Source organism: Vicugna pacos, chromosome 1 (genome assembly GCF_048564905.1).
Source record: "Vicugna pacos chromosome 1, VicPac4, whole genome shotgun sequence".
Taxonomy (NCBI): Eukaryota; Metazoa; Chordata; class Mammalia; order Artiodactyla; family Camelidae; genus Vicugna; species Vicugna pacos.
The window spans coordinates 90,032,154-90,054,467 of record NC_132987.1 but is presented as its reverse complement, the minus strand read 5'-3'; the positions used below and the strand labels follow the sequence as shown (position 1 = coordinate 90,054,467).

The 22,314-nt window shown below is 34.6% G+C and overlaps 1 long non-coding RNA gene across 2 annotated transcripts in view; it reads left to right on the top strand.

The window, feature by feature from the left end:
• LOC140698979 (uncharacterized) overlaps window positions 1–21,425 on the top strand; it is a 48,103-nt gene extending 26,678 nt beyond the window's left edge. Inside the window, exons 3-7 of one of the 2 annotated variants that reach the window (XR_012077064.1) lie at window positions 8,972–9,152; window positions 9,371–9,529; window positions 19,761–19,875; window positions 21,111–21,204; window positions 21,328–21,425. This is a non-coding gene — a long non-coding RNA (uncharacterized lncRNA). The remainder of the gene's footprint in view (window positions 1–8,971; window positions 9,153–9,370; window positions 9,530–19,760; window positions 19,876–21,110; window positions 21,205–21,327) is intronic. The other variant, XR_012077024.1, reaches the window with a different exon arrangement.
• The last annotated feature ends 889 nt before the right edge of the window (window positions 21,426–22,314 follow it).

Genomic DNA, 22,314 nt, shown 5'->3' with positions numbered 1-22,314 from the left:
AGTTCTGGTCATGTCACCCTCAGAGATTTGTCCTTGACAGATTAAGTGCAACAAACAATAGCTACCACTAGAAAAGTTGGAGAATTATGTCTCCACACCTCTTTAGCTTGTCTCTCAGAAAAGCAAACTTTGACTTGGAGCTGCAGATTTGGGGCTTTCTTAATTGTTCTAATATGAGCTTGGCTTTTTCTTTCAATATCTCATCTGACTACATAGCACTTACATTTCATCCTTTTAAAACCAGATCCATACTTTTCCATTTAGCTTCCTGAGTATTTTCTAATCAAAACTGATAGAGGAGGATACTGTTATATCTCCAGATTTATAAGTTAGACAAGACCAAATAGTGAACACTACAGGGCAGAGGACATACAATGAGACCTCGGGGTGGGTTTGGACTAACTGTGGAAATCCAACCAGATAAGTATAAGCCAGTGTCCAAGGGGTTCAGCAAACGTCTAAGGTCAAAACTTCTTTGAGTAGATGTTTGGTAGCAACAATATAAGATAGAAGGCTGAGATACCACAGCAGAAGAGCACAAGGATATGGAGGGGAAAGTGGAGGATTCGTACTGTAATATTTAGAATCCAAACAGAAAGTTGATTATGGAAATAGTGTACATGTATAGCAGATGCCAAGCCACAAGGGCTACACAAGATAAATCCTGGGTCCCAGGACTTATTTCTAGAAGAGAAAGGTTGATAAAATAGGTCTTCAGAGTAGGCAGAGATAGATTTGGGGCACAACAGCCATGTTAACTACAATGGGCACTGTCTGCAATGAAGAAATCCAAAATTAGAATAAAATCCAGAGGATTGAAAAATGTCACTAAAAGGATAGTTCTGACCTTTCTATGTGTCCATTCACGCAGCACCTAGTGTAGAATCTAAGAGTGCAATCTCTGGAGCCCAGATATCTGGATTTGAATTCCAGAACTGCTGTTTAGTTTGGGTAACTTAACTCCTCTCTAACATATCCCTTATTTGTAAAATGACAGAAAAATAGACCTAACTCCTATTATTTTTATGTAAATAGTTTTAAATTTTAAGAGGATTAAAGGATTAAAATGGTATAAAGACATAGTGCCCAATCTCCTTTTATCATCCTGAACATGTCTCTAAGTCTGTTCCTTCTTTGAGGATAAAGACCAAAAAACAAACAAGAAATACAACTTTTTAAAAACTTCTACCAAGTCTGAGATGCCATAAGATATTGCCCAATTCAGGACATTAAAGACACTTTTGGTTACTGTGGTTTTTTTAATCTGTAGGCAGGGTCTGTAAGAAGTACATCTTCAGGTTTTATTATTTCTTGGGGGAAAAAATACTTTATAGGCTCAGTCTTTAGTGTCTACCTTAATCATAGATTGGTATACATTTTGAAGTAAATATACAAAGACTAGATGAAAGGATAATTCACTATCGTCTTACTTTGCTCAAACTAAAAAAAAAAAAAAAAAAGAAATCAAGACGTAATAGAAAGCTTATAGTCAGCGCTGACCCCTAGTAAAGCGTGTTTGCCCAGGGGTCCTCATTGTCTCTTGGCTGGCTTGGAGCTCCTCCAATACAACCCACTTTGTGGCATGCTGCACCTCCCCCTTCTAGGATCCTTGAGTATAATGAATCTCTTTCAGTTTCATAGCCTCTCTGAGGTGTTGTTGTGTGTCTGCACCAGACTGATCATTAAATAAAATCACTTTTAAGTAATATAATTACTCCTCATAATACAGATGCCCACTCTCCAGCATCATCAGGGAGCTAAGTCCAGCTGATAAACACCCTCTTCCTTTACCCCTTTCCTGCCACCATTTCATGGTTCCAGTTTGTTGGTTGCTCAAGAGATGAGGGAAAGTGACAGTGGCCATTCACCAGCCTGGCTCCAACTTTAATATCTAGAGAATCTGATTCACTCTGTATAAGATGAATGTTTCTTGAATGATTATTTTAAATTATTCTGCTAAATAATGTTTTTTTGCCTAGCTTGGTTGGTGCTCAGGTCAAGAAAGCAAAATGAAAACCCTAGCCTGCTACATAAAACACAGAATATGATGATCATTTACTCATTTATTTTTGTTAAAACAAGTAAATAATGAAATAGTCTTATTTAACTCCTTTTGTCTCGTGTCTTGATTGAATTGCAATAGTTCAAATTTCAAGGAGTCTTAGATAAACTTAGAAACATAATAAACAACTTACTGTTTTAATACTTTCATAGTTAGATTGTGATTTTCCCCATTACCAAAACCCCATAATATATAGGTAGAAATTACTTTTCTTATTTTAATGTATTGACATTCTGAGCTTATTAACAAAATGCTTTGTTCTCTGAAATCATGTTTTCATCAAAAATGAAACACAAATACAACAATGTGAGAGCAAAACCTTGGGGCACATTTAGATGTGAAGAGTTATTCAATAGTGCATCAAAGTTCAATGTCAACATATTTTGCTTCCTTCTATGAGAAAATGTAGAAGAAAAATAGGCAGATAAACAAGTTTATTTTTTTAAAAGAGAGCAAAAAGAGGGAAATGGGCTAGAAAAGTTTATTTTAGAAGAAATGTCTTTTTCAGTATTATTCTCCAGGTGTAAATTGTTCAGTCAGAAATATTTCTTTAGTGCTGGACAAATAGAATAAAGAATATACTCATAGTAACAATTCTGACCTATAAGTCATTAATTCCTTACTTTAAAATACCATGTTTTTCTTTAAGAAAAAACAATGCTTTATAGATGTTTTTATATTATAGCAAGTCGGATTCTACGGCCTTCGTATAAGCTCATAAACTAAATTAACTCATTTATTCATTCAATGAACATTTATAAAGGATCTCCTACTATGTGCCTGGTATTATCTTTTCTTTAACACTTTACTGATGTATTATTGAGATTCAAGATGCTGACTGGAGCTAACTCAAAATAACCTGAGATTGACAGATAAATCCAAATTTCAGTCAGTGATTTAAAAATGAGATGAAAGACCAAGCATTCATACTGGCCTGTTAGTACTTTCTTTCTAGATGGTCAAGTGTACAGAATCCAGTCAGACCCCCAAATTTCTGCTGTTGCCTGTCAGAGCAATTCATCTTATGGAATGTGGGGCAAAGCTACATACACACTTTATTTAAGCTCAAATTGCTTCTTTCGAACCATGTTATTTAGGGTGGAAAACAGGGCATGAGTCATCTACTTTAAATCACTTCTCCCACACACCTGTAAAAATGTGCAACTTTACAAACTGTGCCTCTGTGATCTTCTCCTTTTCTCTTGTTCTACAGCCATACACATCCCTTTCTGATGACACTTTACTTCTGTATATTACTTAATATTTCAACTGGGTCTTCCTCCTAGGAACCATTCCATTTTTGTAAAATGATTGTGTCAATTGCTACTCTGATCTTTTATGTGTTTACGTTTTATTATATGTCTCATATATGTTTTAAGTGATAGGGAAGATTCATAGTGAGGCATGTATCATTTATTTTTTGCTCTGATGTTCTGCCTACAAGGTCTATTTTATAAACGTAGTAACTGAGAATCAGAGGGACTATGAGACTAGCTCATTGGTATTAGTAAACTCCTGAAAGGAATTAGAATAAAAATATTCTTACCTAGAATTTAGTGACTCCCCTTTATCTCTTGATGCTTCTTCCACATTATGGTAGATACATGAAAACTCACAGAATAAATGCTGTCTAGAGATGGGAAAAAACCTAAAATGCAATGGCAGTGAGAGTTCACTGTCTTCTAGGCGCATGAGCCATCGTAGGCTAGGCTAGTGCCCCAGCTGATTAAGAGTAAGAGATCAAAGACCTTCTAACTTTTTTTGTCCTGCAGTCTCATAAGATCACTTCATAGGGGAGCCTATGTTTCTTTTCAGACATTTGGTTATTGTAATTCCACCTCTGCAGAGGCACTGGACAGCAGTCAATCCTCAATATATTGAAGCTTTTAGAAACCTGAAAACCCTATTGCCAGTTTGATGATTTGCCAAGTCCTGAATGAGAACTGTCTCATTCCTGACAATTTACCAATCATGTAAACTAACAGCACATCTTATACTAAGAGCAGGACAATAAAAAATAAGTGAGCAAATACATTACCAAGAGCAGATTCTGCTTACTGCAAATATATGTTATGCTTACTACAAATATATACAAAAAGATTTATAACCACTTTGTATATTTTAGAAAATTCCAAATGATGCAAAATCAAATTTGAACATGACTTTGCTTTCAGCAAATTTATCTATTCTCAAGTAATATCTTTATTTTTTTAATGGAAGTACTGGGTATTGAACCCAGGGCCCCATGCATGCTAAGCATGTGCTCTACCACTGAGCTGTATCCTCCCCCTCAAGTACTAACTTTAAGTTTTTTAAAGTGATGTTTTGGGCTAGAATTTTAGGTTTTACAATTTATATATCAATGTATAAAGACATTATTGCTAATAATAAAACAAAATAGAGAAAGATTGTGTAGGAATAAATATTGTAATTTTCCAAAGAAAATGCAATTTAATTTATAAGTTGAAAATATCTTTTTTTAATCTGTGAACTACTAACACAATTTTGCACAGTTGATGCTACATTACAAATGTAGGAGTAGTAAGAGACAGTTGACCAGATTAGCAAAGAAGTTTGTAATTCTAGAGTAACTCTACCTGGGTTTGAATCTCAGCTCACCAACTGCCTGTTTAGAAGGCAATTCATTTGACCTTTTTAAACTTCAGTTTCACAGCTTATAAAATTATAACATGTCAGTTGCTGTCTTGTAAGATTTTTGCGAGGATTTAATGAGGATAACCCATGCAAAACCTTAAACCTAGCACTTTTTAAAGTATGCACTACTATTAATATAATCAATTAATTTCCCAACAGCTTTTGGTCAACTTGTTTTTTTAAGGATTCATAAATCAATATTATTATTCATCTACTGCCTAGAAAATGATTAAAAATGTCTACTCGAAATAGGAGACAATGCTAATGTGAGCTTTTATTACTGTGATATGTTACACAGAGCATTTCCTGTTCTTTAGATTTCAGCAGAATATCACTCTGTTTATTTCTTCCTTTCAAGGAACCCTGACTTAAAATAAAAATAAATCTTATCCAAATATAGCAATTTAGAATTGGTTTTAATAGTTTTAGATAAATTATAAATAATGAATAGAAATTATAAAACTTTTTAAAAATGAATATAGCAAATACTTTAAAGCACTTACCTGTGTTCCATATCATGGTCAGTTGCAAAAAAGAAAGAAAAGGAAAGGAGTGATGAGGAAGAGAGGTGGGAGGTTAAATTAAAAATGAAGTATTTTTAAAGAGATTAAAGAGAGAGAGACAGAGAGAAAAATGGAAGAGGAAAAACAGATGTGGAGGATCTTTGGGAGACAATCATATTTGAGGGGAGAAAGATAAACACTACCACCAGAAAAACAATAATGCTCTCAGGTACCTAAGCCAGGGCAGGTATATAGATGCAAAGAAAGCTATTGGTCTTCTTGCTCTGGTCCATCACAGAAGCCTGGTTTCCTTCTCATGTCACCCATCAACATCTCCTGAATCTGGGCCAGATTCCCTTGATTTCCAAGTCCAGACATCTTTTTTGAGATTCTCTTCTTCCTTGTTTGCCAATTTGGCCAAAACTGCTCATTTGCTATCCAATGGTGACCATCCATCAATTGCAGGAGCCAAACAAACCCTCTCCATCTTTTTGTTGTGACTCAGGTATTATAACACTATAAGCCACGCCATTGCTTCTGCCACCACCAGGGTGATAAAACTGATTCTTAGAGAATGTCTGCACAACCCACTGAGAGCATCAGATCCCTAAGGGACCTTTCTATTATCAATAAATGTTTATATGTATGTAGATCATTAAAGTAGGATCACCCTCAATAACTGAATCTTTGCTTTGGAAAACTCCCTATGGTACTAGAAAATAGTTTAAGACTTTTGGATTGCACAAGCTTGAAATGAGATTCCTAGGAGGAGAAAATATGAAGAGTTAGCATAGATTTTGTCTTTTATTTTGCCAAGTAAGATATTTTCTTTTTAAGGATGCAGATTTGTCATTTAACCCTCCTGTTCATTGACATCTATTGCTCTACAGATTAAGTCTCAAATACTTAATGTGGCCTCAGAGGCCTGCAGAATCTAGCCTCCCGCTGGCTTCCCAGACCATCACGTATGATGATTCATACCCTTTTCTGTTCTCTTCACTTCTGCTCAAGATCTGTGCACGTGCTGAGCCCTCTATGTGAAAATTCTTCCCTCTTGTCACATTCTCCAGTCCAGTTTAAGTATCCCTTTTCATAGAAATAAAACATCACTTATTCCAGACATCCCTGACCATGTTAAACAGGCTCCCTTTATTACATGTTCTGATAGCACCATGTACTTTTCCTTCATAGCATTTAGCACAGTATAGTATGTATATGTGTGTCCATGAGAGATTGTTTGATAGACTGTGTTTCTTAACTTAAATGATAAGCTCCATGACGGAAGAAACCAAGTCTGGTATCTTCATTGTTATACTACTTTTTCCTTGGGAACAATTCACATATGGTAGATGCTAAAAATATCTATTACTGTAACTAATAGAAGCATTCCTATCACTTTCAATTCCTTTTAAAAGGTTATTTAGCACCAAACAATAAATAAGGACTTAATCTTAGCACAGGGAGAGTTTTAAAACTAAATTCAAATAACTTAACAAAAATTTCATTTATGCTTTTCATCCTACTAACTAGAAAAATCCTAATTATGTACTTGAAATTAATCTAATATTTATCTTTCTCTGCACCTAGAGATTGACTGTCCCAGATATAAAATACAGCCATGTCATTAGAATATACACATCCTATGAAATTGGCTGTAATTTTCCTAAAATGGCACAGAAACCAGTTCTCATTAATATAGGATCCTGCTTCCTAGTGATAAGAGCCAGTATAAAAAGGAATCCTCTCAATTTCTAGCAGTGAGTAACAATAGTTTGGACTTTATTCTGCAAGTTTCTGTTGTTTTCTTTGACTGTGTCCACCATATCCCTAGGTTTGTCTTATCTTGTTACTTGACACCAAAAGTTATCATTTGTGTTGATTTATTTATTTGGTTTTTTCTATTGTCAGTGGAGTGTGATGGGGACTGGAGAACTGAGGTGTTGAGCCCCAAGTAGGGAATTTCTGCAGTAAAATTAATTAAAGTGTCAGATTGAACATAATATTGGGAAGTGGTTAGTCATATGTCAGTCTATAGACCCCAAGAAAGGGACAAAAACTTGTATTTGATGTCATTATTGAGCTACTTCTACCCTATGCCTTTTTATTTTTCACTGTTATGAAGTAAACTGAACATTTCATAGTTTGCACCAACTAGCACTTATTTTTTATTGACATCTTATCTGTCATGGTCCAAGAGGTTCAGATATTAGTAAACTCAGGAACATATAAACTATATACACACACATTTGAAAATACAACAGGCCATTTATGTTATGTTTAAATATGGCTATGCACATGAGAAAACAGATCATTAATCAAATAATCTATCTTTCCTAGCTCAGAAATATCACTTCATATTTGGGCTTAGCTGTAATATTTTCCAAAGATTGTTTGTACATTTAGATAATTACCAAAAAGGATGTAAAAGATTTCTAATTTTTAAGGATTTAGAACATTCTTTTTTTAAATATTCAGACACAGTATCTATTACAATGCAAGTAGCTCAGCAATATTTGGGGCTAAAAAGTGTCAAGATAATAAGTAATTCTAAAATCTGTCCACACATCACATGAAAGTATCTATAATCTGTTTGGATGTTGCAACACCATGAACAGGCAATTATGTTTAATAGAAGAGGTTCCATGGACCTTTGAGTACTAGTGAGCTGACAACAGTGACAGCAGTGTGTCAGTAACCTGCCCTCAAATTTATATTTTAGATTTCTGGAATGAGCAATATTTTCCTCTTTGGGGATTTAATATTAACTTCCTGTGTTGACACTGTAGGTTTTGCTGTAACTTTTGCTTCACATTTTGCATGAATCTAATCATTAAAGACTTCATAAAAAATTAAACCAAAGAAAAGACAGTGATCATAGTAACATAAATATGAGATAATTTTATTCAGGTCTTTGTAAATTCTCCCTTGAATAATCATCAGGTAACAGTAGAATGTATTCACTGATGTGGCTGGTATTCATTCCTGTTTTGTCATCTCTGTGTTCCTATCATAATGCCTTTGGATCTAAAGCCTGAAGTATGTTGATATGTCTAAAATAATGTACATTTAAAAAATCCATATCCTTATCAGTAAATGCACAGGAAGTCTGGCTGCATACCTTCCCCCATGCTGTGGTAGAGAAGGTGAGAGAATCTCAAAGGAAATACAGCAAAGTGTTATATACCCTGCGGATACCTGAAACTCCAATCCACCTCTTTCCTCAAGTAAAGAAGCTGCAGTGAAGACAAGGATACACATTCAAGTCATTTGTACCTTCCAGGAAAATGTTTCAAAAACAAAAATATCTGTTTGAGTATCTACTCAACGTTAGAAAATCCACTTTACTTTGATGTTTACATATGATGTGTGTGTTTGATCTGGTGGATCAAATTTTGCTTGGGCATCATAATGATGCCCTCTGTGACAGTGTCTATATTCCATGCTTTTGCCATATAGAGGAAAGTTAAAAACTTGTGAGAAGTAACAATTGACTGAATACTTTCAAAACTCGATTCGTGAGAAATTACAATAGGAAAAGAAGTAATAGTTTGAAGAGGGTAAGTGAATAAAATAACGCCACTGGTGTCTCTTGGGAGCAGTGAGAGACTATAAATTCAAGAGAGTCAATCCAAAACCTGAAACTGTGATTGGCAATGTGAATATATAGGTGGACTGACCTGGTTTCACAAGAATAAATAGAATTCAATACCAGTTCATGAATACCTTCATAGTGTTATCCTTGCTACGTCAGGCACTGTGCTAGGAGCAGAAATTACCATAATGGTCAAGACAGACGTGATTCCTGACCTCAAGGACCTTACAGACTACAAGACACAATGGAAAGTTACAGAGGATAATGAGAGAGAGTAACGGAAGGCCTATGCCAGGGAAGGCTGTGCTCAAGAAATACTATTTTAGCTGCGAGCTGATGGGTATGTAAATATTAACTTGATGAATGAAGTTGGAAGGGCTGAAAAAGCATCCAAACTATGCAAACAGCATGAATAAAAGCCTGAAGTGAAAAAGAACTTTCACTTATCTATTACCAGAGGGTTTCTTTTATTCTGCATGGGTCTGGACCTTGGCAGAAATTCTGTATAAGAGTTTGAGTTTTGTTCTATGTGTTTTTGTTCCTTTCCCTCCATTCCAGTATGTTTGATGCTAGGAATTTACCATGCTATCCTTCCCATGAGTAATTGCCATTGAAAGGAGGACTTCTGCATGAAGGCATTGTATAATCCACAAAGACTGCCTTATTGATGGAGATACATCAGGCTTCGTGGACTTTGCAGGGTACGGGAAGAATGAGGTATTGTTTTGGCTGCTAGAATCTTACTGAGTTCTTACAGGACATATTTAGAAAGGCCTACTCCTCTTTATCATAGGAAAACCGGATGAATTTGGGATGTGATACACAGGTTGGGAAACTATTGATGCAGAAGTGACATCTTCATACAGACAAGCATGTCATTATGTTTATCATTCAATGTCCAGAGGTTAAAAAAACTACTCTTCATTTTCCCAGCATGTCACTACTGTGAAGTGAGTAGTTGGCAAGCTCTGAGGGAAAGAGACTGGAGAGGTTCATATTTTACTCTCTGCCTTATCCAAGTGGCTACAGGTTAGCCTCAGTCAGACTAACTGCTTTTCAGTACCTTCCTAATTCACTCCCATCAAATCAAAAACCTAGGGAAGCCAGTCATTTGAGAAAAGAACATAGAAGGCCTTACTTACCTCTATAGCTAGGGAACAACTAATTGGTTAGTAATGTTGATCAATACAGTGGACATGATCTTCATGGAAATATAATCAAATAATTGATAATTTTTAGCACCTACTGTATGCAAGGCTGTATACTATGCCCTGTGGATAATTAAAAGACATATCAAAGATTGACACCTACTGGGGGAAATAGTACTCATTTATACTAACCAAATAATAATACAAGGTGACATGTAATAAAAACTAAATTAAACAATGGGCTAGAATATGAGCACAGAGTAAATATTGAATGTTAAGTAGAAAACGTAAATATAATTCTATCCAGAATATGCTTACAACATGTATATTTCATTTCATTTTAAAGAATCACTTAACTTCCTCAAAGTTTTATTAAGTCTGCATCTCAGAGCATGAATATCACATTTTACATCAAATATGCTGCTACTTGACTATAATGAGACAAACAATAATATTTTCAAAAGTTAAAGTGTACTTACAAAATATTGATTATATATTATATCCTACATTCCCACAAACATATTTGGAGATTACAAAAGAAAACAGAAAATGAGCCTAATGGCAGGCTGCAAAGAATGGGGGGAGAGAGGCTAAACATGTTCAACACCATAAAGAGAAACAGAAAAAAAGATAAGAAAGCCAGCAGCAGTCTTTCTGATGACAAATACAGAAATGATCTAGTGAAATTCTACCAAAATTAGAATTTCAATACACAAATGAACTTGGAATTAAGAATTATGTTGCTGAGGAAAAGTTAGACACTAAACTATTAATTGTTTTTAGACAAAGATGAAAAAATGTTTAAAGTGATCATTAAAAAGAATAAAATAAAATAAGACTTATCATGTTTAAACATTTAAGTGTTACAGTTAAAAGATGCTAAACAAAATATTTAGGAATGTAAAGAATATAATACTGTAACAGGGAAAAACAGTCTTCTGAAGAACAGCAAGAAGGCATTCAGAACTCAGAAATAAGCAATTAAAGTAACACTAATTACTAAGCTAATCTATGTTCTAATTTTTCTAATTTCAATACTTTTAAGGAAAATCACTAGTAAATGTCATTTCTCTATAAAAACAAAGAAATTATCACATTGATTTGTTCTCATATACCACCCAAGAGTATGATTTTCTTGAAAGCAAGGGTCTTTTATCACTCATTATTGTATCTTTACCTCTCAAAATAACTGAGGCATAACTGAAAATATTCTTGCTATTTTTACAAACACTGTTGGAAACAGAAGACTGGCTAGTTTTCCTTTCTGAAATTAACATTTTGGATCATACATATCCTAGCTTCTCTTGATTGATATAATTTAAAGTCAATTTATTATTTCTCCTTATTTCATTTTATAGGAAAATAGAAACAGATTAAACCTTTCAATGAATTATCATTCCCATTTAGTTGCTCAGCTTGCCTTTGAAAGTCACCTTCATTCTACTCTTTAGAGATTAGGCTTATTCTTCTCGAAGGTGTTTTGTTTTAGTTTGTTTTGTTTTTAAAATAATTTTCATTAGTCTCATTCTAATTTAAAGATCCCTTATCAATTACCTATAAGCATATGGCAACATTTTCTCCACTCCAGTTTCTTTCATTTACCCTTCTCTGATACTACTTTGCTACCAAGATAATCTGGGCAAAATAATTAAAATACAGACATTTTAATAAAAAGTAGGGCATAAATTTCCTTTTAAACCAATATTCTTCTTGATTATTCCCAAATGTTGTAGGAGAATTACATATGTTAATGTATTCCACGAATAAAATGTGAAATGTGACTCTGGCTTTAAAAATTGTGTAATCAAAAAATTATGGAAGCATTAAAAAGAATTTGGAAAGCTTTGTGGGGGAGGTGGGTACTAAATGGAGCTTTTAATGATGGAAATGGTATGCGTGGTGTTTAAAGCTTTAGTTTTGTAAAATGGAGGTGATAATACCTATATCATGGACTTATTATCAGGATTAAATAAAATAATATCTGTGCTTAGCTCACTGCCTAGCCCATTGGTCTTTAAGATAGTGCCTGGCACATTCATGGCAGCCTTAGGATAATTGATGTTTGTGGTGGTGGTAAGAGCAATAGTCAGATTTGAGGAAAAGTGTTCCATACGTATGCAGAAACCTAAGAAAACATTTTGAAAGCAGGAAAATGTTCAGGTTAAGAAACAAAATATTTTGTTCCAACACATTATAGAATAAACTTATTCATTCAACAGATTAGAATTTGCCTCTAAGTAGACTTTAACTACCACTATATTAGAAAAGTAATAACATCATGGTATAATGCTTCCTAAATGGTATAATTGAAAAAAAAAATAGATAAATATCCAAAGAAAAGAAAAGTCATTGGGATCATCCTTAAATTTACAACAAAATAGCAGTGTAAATAGCTTGTATCCCAGTCCACAACCATTTATTTTCTTCATAAATCAACAGTAAAGAATTTTTTATCCAGCCTGTTAGGTCATAACACCATTGTATATTCAGGAAGGTGTTCATTGTGATCCAAAAGAAATTGTGTGTGTGTGTGCATTCTGCAAAATGGGGATAATAATAACTCCCTCTTTATATGTTTATTATAAGGACTAAGTGAGTTAATAACTATAAAGTGGTCAGAACAGTGTCAGAAACAGTAATTTTTTCTATAAATATTTACTGTTATTTATGATGTTGTATTAAATGTTGATTCAATGGATCCCAAACTTTCACATGATCGTAAGCATATAATCAACTGCATACAATTTTTATTGAAACATTTGCAATTATTTCATGGTCTTTTGGTATCACAGATAGAATTTAACTTTGTTTTCCATGCTATGAGTATTTCTATATTTGGATTTATTGGAATGTGATCTCTGCCCATTTAAACTCCACATATACTTCAAGGTACACCTAAAAGCTACCTTTTCCATGAAATTTTTTATGCTTCCAACCCTAACATCCACCTCAACCACCATCAGTAGCACAATGTCATTCCTACCCATTGGAGAAAAATCTATTCACTCAACAGTCTCATTCAGTTTTCTTTGCCCTTTTTCCTCCTAACTTCATTAGAAAATTGCTTAGGGTCAGGGATCTCTTATCTCATCTTTGTATGATGATCTTTATATTAATGAGTAGAGAAAACTTTGTACACTAAAGGTGCTCAATAAAACTTTTATGATTAATATAATTAACAGTTGACACTGAGAAATAGTAACTGAAACAACAATAGCCAAATTAAATTTTCACTAGCAGGGAGCAGGTTTTAATTAGAAAAAAACATGATAGGCCATCTTTTATGGATTGAATTGTGCACCCCCAGTATGTTGAAGGACTAACCCTCAGTACCTCAGAATGTAATCTTATTTATTGATAGGGCCTTTAAAGAGGTAATTAGGTTATATGAGGTCATCATATGGGTGGGCTGTCATCCCGTATGACTGGGGTCCTTATAAGAAGTGAAGGAGATACCAGGGATTTGTGCACACAGAGGGGCAACCATGTGAGGACAAAGTAAGCCAAGGAGAGAGGCCTTAGAGGAAACCAGTCCTGCCTGTACGTTGATCTTAGATCTCCAAACTCCAGAACTGTGAGAAGATAAACTTCCATTGTTGAAACCATCCAGTCTATGGTACGTTGTTATGGCAGGCCTAGAAAATTAACACACCATCTAAATAACCTTTTCACTAGATCTATAAAATTAGTCAGTATGCTCAAATGAGATATAAAGTAAACGAAACTTGCACAAGGCATTTTAGTTAGCCTTACTTTTATGGGTTGAATTATGCCCTGCCTCCCTAATTCACATATTGAAGTCCTAACCCTCAGTATCCCAGAATTTGACTTTATTTGGAAATACAGTCATTGAAGATGTAATTAGTTAAGATGTTATACCAAAATAGGGTGGTCCTCTAGTCCAATATGACTGGCATCCTGGTAAACTAAGAGATGGGATTTCCTTCTGCCCCCACCTTAAACCTCCCATCTTGCCTTAATACCACTGAAAGCATTTTTCAGAACTAAGTGGTAAATGTGGCCTTATGAAATAAGAAAGAAAGGAAAAGCAAAATCGACTGGTCACATTGCTTTTGTCCTGGCTTTTGCTGAGCACTTTCAAAGAACACAATTGTAACTGATTGTGAAAACTTTACATAATAATTCAACCTAATCTTAAAAGGGGCATTTGCCTACTCATTGACAGAACATTGAACTGATGGGTGAATAAGTAGGTGAACGAGTAAATGCCTAACTATAAAATGTGTTTATGGAAGCAGGCTGGCTAACCATGACCATCAGAAAATCCTTAGATTTTCTCTCTGAGAATCAGGGATTTTGATATGTTCTACGCACTTTCTGTAAAAAGCTCCTTGTTGGCACTAGCCCCTTACAAGAAGCCCTAGCAATAGTGTTCCCATAGTCAAACACTTTCAGTAGCATTTTTGGAAAAGTAAATTGTACTCTTTTTACTTAAAGAAGGCCTTCAAAATTCTGTAAGCTTCTGGATCTAACGCTGTCTGCCAGACAGCAACATTCATACTCCCTGTCAAGAGTGTGGGCTTGGAACTTCCTGGTTGTAGCTTCAGGGGAATGACAGTGCAGAACCTAACTGGGCTAAGCTAAATTTTGGCCCCATTAAATGCTGATGGGCTCACTCATGGGTGGCAGAGAGGAAAAAGAAGTGCCAATTTTTCAAGCACTGCCCAGAGACTGACAGTGGACTCTCTATGATGCCATTAAAGTTTTTCACACCGAGGCCACATACTTTTTCCCGTAGTTATTTATAAATTGATGTTGCCGACTTCACTTCAACTAAATAGGACGTATATGTCAGAAGAGTCCGAGGATAGAGATGATAAATTGGGAGAAAGAGGAAGGGAGAGAATTTTTAAAGTAAGAAAATTGTATGGGGTAAAAACATTTTTACAGGGAGAAATCAATTGATGTCTGAAAATAAGATTTATCTTAGAGAAATTATAATGTGCATTTAAAACTCAATTCCCTTTTAAAATATATTCCCTTTTTGAAAAGCTTAAAGAATTAATTTCAAAACATGTTGGAAAGACATGAAAACTGAAGAATAAGAATACTCTCAATATGTGTGACAGTGTTAAAGAGATGCAATGATGAAAGAAAAAATTTGAACTCCCATTTTAATCCTCATGTTCCTAAAGTCAGTTAAAGCCATTAAAAGTGAGGAAAAACTATCTTATTTGATATTCCTTTTTTCATTTCAGTAAGTTATGCAAAAGGTTGAAAAATGCCCTATTTTTTAATGCCACCGATTGTCCTATTATCAGAAAACCATCATATGCTGACTTAACATCTGAAGGTGATAATCAACCTGCCACCAGTGTGATAAATTAGCTCTTGTTTATCTATATATGGTAGTTACTGACTGCTTATGGACTGCTGCTGATTTTCAGCCAAATGCTTATCAGAACCTGTTTTAATTAAACCTAACACTAGGACTTAATTACTGATAATATTTTAATTAAAAAATTTTAAATCTCATGATAAAAATCTTTGGAAAATTCAACACACAATCAAAGCATTCCATAATAATTGCTAGATCTTGGACTATGTGTATTAAGTTTAAAAATCATTTTAAAAATTGTATTTATCTTCTCTACTTCTAAACTCCACCTCCACTCCAAATCCAGAAAACTCTACTTGCTTTTCTGTTCTTTCTCGATTTTCATAAAGGAATAAGATGACATTAGATGATGCATCTTTCCTTAAATATTTAATACAATGTCTTTCAAAGTAGTCTTTGGGTATTAATCTATTCTTCTTTGAATCTGAAGCATATATTTTTCTGATGAATCATTGTGGCTTAAACTGAGTATTTAGCTGTTATATTTACATGTCCGTAATTCCCAAAGAAGTTCCAAGAGCACCTTAGAATGTGATCTAATTTGACAGTCAGAAGTTCATCTCTATAAGTGGTAACTGTCCTTCAGTGAACAACAAAACAGTCTATTGGATTTATTGCTTTTGATTTTATAAACTGAAAAGAAAGGCTGTCCTATTAAAATAAATAATTTAAATAACTAGTTTTTCAATAATATGCTGTCTAGTGTGTACAATAAGTACACTAAATTCTTTGGCTAATGCCTGATATTAATGAGAAATCTCTTAACAATATGTTTGTTACTTAAATCTCAGTTTCTGACAGACCTGTACAACAAGATAGGAGCCAGTATGAAAAGATGTCCTTACGTACACAATAAAGAAATCAAAATTTTCAGTCAATGGGTTGCAACTTTCTTTGTTTCTGTTAGGAATAACTGATAATCAGGGAGAGGCAGAAGTGCTCAATTTTCAGAAGGTTGCACCTGTGATTTCAGCTGCTTTGGGTCAATGGCAGGCACTCAAGTTGAAATTGCAGAAGCTATAAAACTGCTGACAGTAGAAATCAGTTTTTTTGTCCTCGCATTCCAGAGTGAGTGCATCAGGAACAGGGTTAACCAGCTGCACACCAGTCCACAGACACTGCTACCAGTTGGAGCCATAATATTCTAACACTCCTTTTAAATTATGTCATTAATGAGTTTTTATTTGAATAATAATAGTTGCATTTTACTGAGTGCTTACTGTGAGTCAGGCATCATACTAGAGGTTTCACACGTTATTTGTAGTTCTCAGATGAAGGAAGTGAAGCTCCCAGGAGATACATCTTCTGCCCAAATCCTCAAGCCCCTTGCCTATCTACACAGTGATTTTAATTGGCATGTTAGATTAGAAACCACATTGTACTATTATCCTTCTCCGCATGAGATGGTCCCTGAACCAAGCAGCAGGGCCTGGGAGCTTGTATATCTCAGACACCATCCTAGACCTACTGAATCAGATTTTAACAAGTTCCTCACAGGAGTCACATGCACATTCAATTCACAAAGCATTACAGAATGCTCTATTTTATTGGGGGAAAAAAATCAAGAGACCCTGATAGATATCCTTTATCTTGCCAGTGAATTAAAATAAATGACTTACTTACAAACATTTACAAAAATTTTCAGCAGTCACATTTTCAGGTGTATAAGTAATGTGTGAATTAAGAGAAAGTGCTTGAGGAAAGCAGCATGTTAGAGAGCATTGCTAGGAAGTACGGCATATCAGATTTGTTCTAATCAAAATTCAAAGATGTTTCATAATTTAATGGTCAAATCTCAACACTATGCATTTTCCAGCAGAAATAATTACAGTAACAGTCATATGTTTTATTTAAAAATCAACTGTATGTATTCATGTTTTGTTTATCCAGCCATCTGTTCAACAGATATTTGCCAAATGCATACAAGAGTGGGTCCTAAATTTTGCTATCATCAGAATCACCTGGAGGGTGCAAATTGTTAGGCCCCCACCCCCAGAGTTTCTGATTCAGTACATTTCTAACAAGTACTCAGATGATACTAATGCTACTAGTCCAGGATCTACACTTTTAGAACCAGTGGCTTTGAAGATGGTAGGCATTATACTAGGCATTTGGAAGATTATAATGATGAATTAGGTACTATTTCTTTCCTCTAGAAATCTACACTCATGTTGAACAGCTATAGTGAGTATACAAATATGTATAAGAGAGAAAGTGATCATCTAAAGGGAATTACAAAATAAATACTACCAATGATCAAAACATGGATGGATATATTACTTCCAGATGAAAGACTGAAGTGGAATTTGGGGAGAAGTTCGTTTGTGCTTGCAACAAACTATGGGTAGAATCTGTTCTACTAGAATTTTATAGGAAAGAATTCAGATAAAGAATCATTGAATAAAAACTAAGATAGAGAAATATATGAATATAAAATAGAAGCAAACAGATGGTTGATTCATCACAGTTTTTGAGAATGGGAAAAAAAGAAAGTAAGATTGGAAAAATAGGTTACAGACAGAGTGAAGGGTGAAACTAAATGCTTTGGACATTTAGTATAAGAAACTGAGTGGTAGTTAATATTTTAAAAGAGTAGAAATATAATCACTTCTGTGTTTTAGGAAGTTTAATCTAGAAATTCCCTAAATTCCTACACCTGACATGTTCCAAAAGTAGAATTATAAGCACTGTTGTCCTGACCTCCAAAGTTTCACTTTCCATTCCTTCATTTTCCAAATGTTTTAGGGAAAAGGAAAAAAAGTGACAAAATGGTAACTAAATGTAGCAAGTGCAAGGGCAGGTTACCGTAGAGATGCTAGATAGATAGATGATAAATAGATCAGAAGATATAGGAGATTAATTGTGTTTCTAAACTGAAGAGAATGAAAAGGAAAAAATTCATTTTTTCATCAAGGGAAACTTGATGAGGTGTAGTATTGAAAAGGACAGGAAAGAAGATCGTGGCACTAGTGGCTGGCTGAGCTATGGAGAGGAAGTAGCTCATTCTCCCACTTCAATAGGAGGAAAGCAGAAGTCAGTAAGTGAAGATACGGATCATCTCTACTGTGTAACAGACACAGAGGTAAAAGGTGCATAAAACTTCCAGTAAGGTTATTTATCTGAAGAGGTCTCCTATTCTTAACAAAGTACAACAGAGGACATTTAGAAAGGACAAAGAGGAAAGTGTAAAAATTAAAATACTGAGGAATTTAGAGGATTTAAAATAGAGATGTTTCCAATGGAAGAGGCCAACTAGAACTTATTTGTGCCATTTTTCCCCCAAACAAGAAGTTGTGTTCTTACAATTCAGGTATTAGTTTAAAATATCACCTTCTAAAATATCACATTCCATACCCACCAGTCTATCTCCCTGACTTCCATCACCTTGTTCTATCACACGCTGTCTTGTTTATTCAGTTGTTTGCTATCTCCCCACCATTACTAATTTATATAATCCAAGAATGTAGATTCCTTGTCTGTATTTCCCACCACATATACCCAGTGCTTAAAACAATGTTTGGTATATACTATAAGCCCAAAAACTTGTTAAATGAATGAATGCTATTTTATACATTTGCCATATAACTGAGAAATCCTAATAAAGCAATCTCAGAAGTTGGAGATTGGGATAACCTGGGACTAGAGAGTGGTGGAGAGTGTAATTAATGCAAAAACAGATGGATATTTAGAGCATAAGAGCTACATCATAGAAATAGCTGATGTGGGAGCCAGAGTCAGTCAGATAAGAAATGCTTGCTAGAAGAGTAAAGATATTTTCATAGAAAGGTACTTTTAGAGTAGTGGTTCTTAAAGTATAGTCCAGGGCCAGCAAGATCAGCATCACTTGGGCTGAGGATTACTGAATCAGAAACACCTATATATTTTAACAAGCCTTTCAGGTCATCTGTTTACAAGCTTAAGTTTGAGAGCCATGGCTTTAGTGGTGAGCATAGTGCCTAATGACAAAATTACACTTAAAATTGTTTTATATATATCATGAATAAATTCTATGCAAAGCATATATTTCAGAATTCTCCCTCTGTTGAAGGTAATCAGGACAAAGCTAGGTGACTACTTAACTTACGTTCCTGAAGGCCGTATTCATGCATCTATAAAGTAGGGCTCAGAGTGTATCAGGACTGACAACCTCCCAATCTTGATAGTAAATCTCAGAGCTTTTACTCTACATTTATTCCACTGTAGGTAAATACTTAAAGTGGAATTTCTTCAAATCTGCTCTTTTTATTCCAAAATAATTCATTGCTCTGCAAACTGCAGTCATCTTCATTAGCTAAGAACTCACAAGCTCAGAAGTTGAACTAAACTTCATTGCATTTTCATGGAGATAAAGTTGTCACAGACATCATTTATCTCTATTACCTTGTACTTTTCAAGGAAGATTTGTGCAGTGCCTCTAACTTTTTCACTTGAAAATTGCCAGAACAACCACCCTGTAATGTTCCATGAGAAAAGAAGAAATGGAATTAAATGAACACAGAAATATCAACCTTAATGCCTGGAAATCAGACATACATTCCCAGGACCTTATCTAACAGGTATTGGAAGTTTTATTAAAATCCGCTGCCAGGGTAGTATGGCTTTGCTGTCCAAAAAAAGTCTGCTTAAGATTCTTAACAGCTTTCCAAATGATCTACATTGACACCACAGATGAAATATCTCTGCCAGGCACATCAGACTGATGGGAAAAAACCATAAACAAGTGCCAAATTGCATTCCCTAATGAATTCTCTTAGCATAAAAATCCAGAGAGAGCAGCAAATTGAAATTTAAATTGGTGCCACGACTGAGGCAGATAACCAGGGGGATGGGAATTAGAGGATGGAAGTGTCAGATAGGGATAGAAACAGGGTAATTATTCCAATGAAAGATCTCGTAAGAGATAGACTCGGTCACAGGTAAGAGACTAAACACTTCACGGAAAAAAGCTTCATTCAGTGTAAATAGTTGGAACAATGAGGTAGATTGATGAAGTTTCACAGATACTTTTAATCAGGTTGTTAAGTCAACTTTGCTTATGGGCAAAACTATATGATCCTAAAAGACTACACTTACAGTAGCTCAGATTTACAAAATATAAATAATCCAAATTATCTGGAACTTCCTCTCTCTGTGTTTGAGGAACTACTTCCTCATGTTTTGTTTGGAGATGGTTGATTGACTTCTGCAAGAGAGGATTTGAGTTAATCAGAGATGGCCCCATATCCTTGCCTAGGATATGTTGACCAATTTGAAACAATAAGGCCTTCAGAATATGCTGACCTGAACTGAAGAGAGTGAAAATGTTAAGACGCACTGTTGTATACTCCAGTGTCTGCTACATAAACCTGGCTTTAGCATACATTTGTTAGAAGGCTAAATAGGTATTGATTCTAACCTTATTATTTGACCAGTGTTGTATCTATGACCCATCACTTAGCTATGTAGTAGGCTGAAAAACAATATATTCTAAAATAAGCATTCTACACTTTTTTAAATGAAGATTTGTTAATCACTCAGTCACCAACCATGAGATTTGCAGTATATTTGGAATGCCATGTTCTTCATTATTTTTTACCTGTATATCTATCTATGATAAAATATGTAATTACCTTTCTAATATAATTTTCTTCAAAGAATATCCACTCTTTCAAATTCATCTCTCAAAAAACTAAAAGCACCTAAAATTCAGTGTTAAATGCTAATATTTTTGTTGCATTTATGAGACATTCTTTACATGTTGAAGCCCTAACTATTATAACAACTTGTAATCCTCACTATTTGGCTCTTCTAGGATGGAGAGAGAAGAAAGAGCTGGATGCTGAATTTGTCTGGTTGGCTTACAATGGCCACAGATGTTGATGCTAATAATACAACAGTATGGCATGGTTAGTCATCTAAATGAACTAACATGAATACAAATTACTTTACCAAGTAAAATTAAGTGCAATTCTATATGATATAGTGGCTGAATATTTTTTCTGTTTCCTCTCATGCTTTTTATCTTTCAGGTTTGAGCAGTGAACCAGCACCTTTGAATAACAGTGTCTTTATTGTTGATAAAGTATTCCGAAATAAAATAAAGTTTCTAGAGTCCGAACTACCCAAAGCAATTGTGTTATGAAGTTAACTGTCAATCTGATTTTTCATCATTTTGTTTCCTTTTTAGATAATTTTTTTCTTATCCCAAAAGTAATGTATATACTTCTTTGGAAGAGTTAGAGGCAAAGCTTAAAGAATAATCTGTCAATATTTTAATAAAAAATGAATAAAATACTCATAGTTCCTTATAGAGAGAAAACAATTGTTAATCACCTCTCTCCTTGCACTCACTGATAATTCACTTGGAGACTGCTGGAAAGGGATGTGTTTATTAGACTGAAGAACTGAGTTGGACAGCAAATAATGTGTATGGTTATTAAAAATCAAACTTTAATGTATAGGTTGGAAAGTCCTCTTATTTGCATTGTCTTACAGCATTAGACAATGTCTACAAAATTTCCCAAATTATTAGTCAGATATAGAGTTTATCATTTCTGATAACAAGACTCCAGATAGGTAAATTACTACAAATTGTTTATTTCTGAAATAAACTATATTTTATAAAACTCAAAAGATTGACCATAGCCAAAAAAGAAAATCACAAGCAAATATGGATCTAGCATAAGCAGCTGTGTTAGTACACCCACAGGAAGTGTGATAATGTTTCTGAGTTGCATTATGGTGGGAAGTATCAAGAACACCATGGCAGTTGACACAGGTTAAAAAGGGTATCTGTAGGGCAGAAAGATAAGTCATGCTTCAGCACCTTCTCTCTTGTCCTCATTGTCTGTTTGTCCTCTAACTTAGGCACCTGGATTGATATAGTTCTTGGAGACTGAAGCAGTATTTCCCTGGGTGTCACCACTTCTGTGTGTAGAAATGAGGAGAGGGAAGGGAGTACTATGTGAATCCAAATATATGCTCAACATTTAAATACTACAGCAACACAAAGCAGC